At 47.9% G+C, this 5,000-nt stretch overlaps 2 non-coding genes across 2 annotated transcripts; both read right to left on the bottom strand.

The window, feature by feature from the left end:
* Positions 1-798: 798 nt before the first annotated feature.
* LOC123719274 lies at positions 799-955 on the bottom strand. The gene has a single exon (XR_006755338.1). It is a non-coding gene; the product is annotated as a 5.8S ribosomal RNA (ribosomal RNA).
* Positions 956-1,306: 351 nt separating this feature from the next.
* On the bottom strand, positions 1,307-3,212 carry LOC123719275. Its single transcript, XR_006755339.1, has one exon. It is a non-coding gene; the product is annotated as a small subunit ribosomal RNA (ribosomal RNA).
* Positions 3,213-5,000: the final 1,788 nt, after the last annotated feature.

Below are 5,000 nucleotides of genomic sequence, written 5' to 3'. Positions count from 1 at the left end.
GCAGACGCGATATCCGTCGGCGCAACGGGCGTACGCGACACGCTATTTTTACAAGCGCGTCGACGACGCCACGCGCCCTCCGGACGTCGAGTCCGCCTACATTATATGCGCTCGCACGAAAGCGGCGCGGCACCTTGCGAACAGCGTGGTGGTGGCGACACATAGATGTCGCGTTGCGCGAAATCAATCAATCGCACACCACCAAGCGGTTCTTCTGTTGTTGTTCGTTAACGACGGCATCGTTCCGTCCGTTTTAAGAACACACGTCACAATAATTTCGTACACACTACAATTGCACAAACACCGCACGCACACACTGGGCGCAACCGCTAGAGCAGCGGGCGCGCGCGTTTCGCTTCCTCTCGCGAGAGTAAGAGAAACTGAGCCGAACGCGACAGCGTCGAGACACGTCGACGCGCGCACCGGCGCCGACCGTCGCGCGATCGCCATGCGGGACCGGGACGATGCGAGCAAACACGCGCGACGCGTAAACGCGAACGTCGTTGTCGTCGTTGTCGTTGTCGTTGCGTAAAGACTCGACGCGCACCCGTGCCGCGGGAGACACGGTGCGGCGGGGAGAATTTATTTGTGCGACAAAAGTATCGTATAGACGTGGCTTAACACGGCCAATACGGATGACGAGTCGTAATCGAACATATATTCGAACGGATCGTTCGGCCGCTCGGCGGCCTAGCGAAACCGTCAATTGCACGCGCGACAGAGATGCGGCGCTACGACCGGAGTCGCAGCGATCGCCGCTCGTCACGCGAACAGTGTGGCTTTTTGTTTTTATGCAGCCGGCCCTCAGACAGGAGTGGTCCTGGATATTTCTCCACGGACCGCAATGTGCGTTCGAAATGTCGATGTTCAAATGTGTCCTGCAGTTCACACTATGACGCGCAGTTAACTGCGTTCTTCATCGACCCGCGAGCCAAGTGATCCACCGTTCAGGGTAATCGTTTTGTTTTTGTGTGTGTTTTTGTATGAGAAAATATAAAAGGTGCGAAAAAATTAAACAAAAAAATTTGAAAATAATACTTATCATTAACGTGTACGACAAATGAAAAGAAAGAAAATCTCTTTTATTTGCGTGGTTGTACACAAAAATTAAAATATTATTTCAAAGTATCAATAGGCGATAGCGAACGCTAATCAAAGCGTGTCGCAACGCACACGTCGCGAATCGACGAGAGAGAGTCAACCGTCTCGGATTCGATTTTGATTCGTATCATTCACGTGTTTTTTGTATTTTTTTCTTTTTTTGCGAGTCTTTGACAACAACAAAACAAAAAGAAAAAACCAACGTTAATGATCCTTCCGCAGGTTCCCCTACGGAAACCTTGTTACGACTTTTACTTCCTCTAAATGATCAAGTTTGGTCAACTTCCCAGCAACGCCGACGGCCGTGAGGCCACCGCGTGTCGGTCCGAAGACCTCACTAAATCATTCAATCGGTAGTAGCGACGGGCGGTGTGTACAAAGGGCAGGGACGTAATCAACGCGAGCTTATGACTCGCGCTTACTAGGAATTCCTCGTTTATGGGGGATAATTGCAAACCCCAATCCCCAGCACGAAGGAGTTTCAACGGGTTGCCCGGGCCTCTAGGCCAGGGAGAACATGTTGATTCCTTCAGTGTAGCGCGCGTGCGGCCCAGGACATCTAAGGGCATCACAGACCTGTTATTGCTCAATCTCGTGCGGCTCGAAGCCGCCGGTCCCTCTAAGAAGAATTTTAATACGTCGCCAGTGAGTTGCGCTCCCCGAGAGTCGCGCACACCTTGAATGACGACGCCTATTTAGCAGGCTAGAGTCTCGTTCGTTACCGGAATTAACCAGACAAATCGCTCCACCAACTAAGAACGGCCATGCACCACCACCCACCGAATCAAGAAAGAGCTGTTAATCTGTCAATCCTTCCGGTGTCCGGGCCTGGTGAGATTTCCCGTGTTGAGTCAAATTAAGCCGCAGGCTCCACTCCTGGTGGTGCCCTTCCGTCAATTCCTTTAAGTTTCAGCTTTGCAACCATACTCCCCCCGGAGTCCAAAATCTTTGGTTTCCCGGAAGCTGCCCGCCGAGCCATTGTAGTAACGTCGGCGGATCGCTAGATGACATATTTACGGTTAGAACTAGGGCGGTATCTAATCGCCTTCGAACCTCTAACTTTCGTTCTTGATTGATGAAAACACCTTTGGCAAATGCTTTCGCTGATGTTCGTCTTGCGACGATCCAAGAATTTCACCTCTAACGTCGCAATACGAATGCCCCCAGTTATCCCTATTAATCATTACCTCGGAGTTCTGAAAACCAACAAAATAGAACCGAGATCATATTCTATTATTCCATGCACGAAATATTCAAGCGGCATTTTGAGCCCGCTTTGAGCACTCTAATTTGTTCAAAGTAAAATTGTCGGCCCACCTCGACACTCACCGAAGAGCACCGCGATAGGATTTTGATATTGAACCGGCGTTTTACCGCCGGCTCACCGACGATATGCTCCGCAGACGTGTCAGTATCACCGCGGATGCGGTGCACCGACAGCGCGGCGCACAAATGCAACTACGAGCTTTTTAACCGCAACAATTTTAGTATACGCTATTGGAGCTGGAATTACCGCGGCTGCTGGCACCAGACTTGCCCTCCAATTGTTCCTCGTTAAAATATTTAAAGTGTACTCATTCCGATTACGAGGCCTCGTAAGAGTCCCGTATCGTTATTTTTCGTCACTACCTCCCCGTGCCGGGAGTGGGTAATTTGCGCGCCTGCTGCCTTCCTTGGATGTGGTAGCCGTTTCTCAGGCTCCCTCTCCGGAATCGAACCCTGATTCCCCGTTACCCGTGACAACCATGGTAGTCGCAGAAACTACCATCGAAAGTTGATAAGGCAGACATTTGAAAGATGCGTCGCCGGTACTGGACCGTGCGATCGGCAAAAGTTATCCAGATTCATCAAAATTAACGACTTCGGACGCATGGCCCTCCGCCGATTGGTTTTGATCTAATAAAAGCACTCATCCCATCACTGGTCAGAGTTCTGATTGCATGTATTAGCTCTAGAATTACCACAGTTATCCAAGTAACTGAGTAAGATCTAAGGAACCAAAACTGATATATTGAGCCATTCGCGGTATCGCCTTAATACGGCTTGCACTGAGACATGCATGGCTTAATCTTTGAGACAAGCATATAACTACTGGCAGGATCAACCAGGGAGCTGCTTACGCAAACGACACGCCTACACCGCGGTCACGCGGCTTCGGCGAGCCGCTGGCTCGGCGGCGTCGAGGGGCGCGCGCTTGCGCGCGCGCCTTCTCGACACGCGTGAACGTAACGCGTCGAATTTGCACGCGACGCGACGTTCGCGCTTCATATCGATAGACTAACTTTGACCGGTCTACGAGCGGCCGTCCCGTCACGATCTCGCAACGAGGTGATGTACAACGATGCTCGACCACTGTGAGGGACATAAAACTGCAACGAACACGACCCCGCGGGCGGGAATCGATGTTGTGACAATTTGAAAATTGAACATTCATCTAAACGCAACTTCTCAATTTTTATTCAATACGTTATTGTAAACATATTAAAACTCGGCTGGCAATTACATGCGCACACACACGCATGATTCGCACTAGATACGATCAACGCCCGGAGCTTGAGGGATAAATTCCAACACGACGCTGCGCACACCGTTTCGACGATGGGCGCGTGTGCGTCCTCTTTTATACATTCTTTCCATATACGGTCGCCGTGGCGACCGCGCACGTGTCGAACACGCTAGGCGCCCTGCGTTGAGGTGTGCCTAGAAGCGTATTCTTTTAACATCACAGATAACACCGGGGGAGACGGTCCCAAATCTTGGTCGATTGGTAACATCACCATACGGTCTGCGAACGCGGTGCTATAATATAATTTTATATTATATTATATAAAATATGAGGAGGAGTAGTATGTATATTCTTTGTTATTTTGTGTTGACACAAGAGAGATATATAAAATGTACTATACACCACACACACAGAGAGAGAGAGAGCTGGGAAAGATCTCGGCGGTCTCGCATTCGAAATACGAATTTGATATAATTTCCTCCGAAAATCCATACCCATATCTATATCATCCATGCGCGAATATATGTATATAATATTCTCACACTTCGCACAAACACAAAAACAAGAACACATTCTCTCTCGTCCGTCGTTCGTGTCTATTTGAGACGAACGACGCGCGGCAACGAGAACGAGTCGACGCTGTGCGCACGACTGTTTCGCTCCACATCTATACCGAGAGCAATAGTCCGCGTCGGCATTGGAGCGGACGTCGAATGTTTCTCGTAGAGCGAGCGAGAGAGAGACGATTTTTCATTTTATTATGTATGTGTATTGGCGTGCAGTAGTAGCACGTAGTAGTACTAGTAGTAGTAGTAAAAAAATATTATTATTTATTTTATTGACTGATATGATTTTGTTTGTTTTCTTTTTTTTGCATAGACATTTGTATTGATAGATATGTTTCTCGTTGAAGCTCGCAGCACACGCTCAGAGAAATGGCAATGTGGGTTTATTTGAAGAAAAAAAAAAAAAAAAAAAAAAACAATTAATTTATTAATAATATGTATGTATGTATGTATGTATGTATGTATGTATAATAATGAATTATAATAATTATTCCGATGCAACGTCAGAGGAAAATGTTTCTCGTACAGGTGCGGCGCGCGACGGCCGGCCGCTCGACAGTTTCGCGCCGAATGTTTCTCGTTGAAGCTCGCAGCACACGCTCAGAGAAATGGCAATGTGGGTTTATTTGAAGAAAAGAAAAAACAAAAAAAACAATTATATTTATTAATAATATGTATGTATGTATGTATGTATGTATGTATGTATGTATAATAATGAATTATAATAATTATTCCGATGCAACGTCAGAGGAAAATGTTTCTCGTACAGGTGCGGCGCGCGACGGCCGGCCGCTCGACAGTTTCGCGCCGAATGTTTCTCGTTGAAG

Source organism: Pieris brassicae, unplaced genomic scaffold (genome assembly GCF_905147105.1).
Source record: "Pieris brassicae unplaced genomic scaffold, ilPieBrab1.1, whole genome shotgun sequence".
Classification (NCBI taxonomy): domain Eukaryota; kingdom Metazoa; phylum Arthropoda; class Insecta; order Lepidoptera; family Pieridae; genus Pieris; species Pieris brassicae.
Note: the sequence above shows the minus strand (reverse complement) of the source record. Positions and strands in the feature narration are given on the sequence as shown.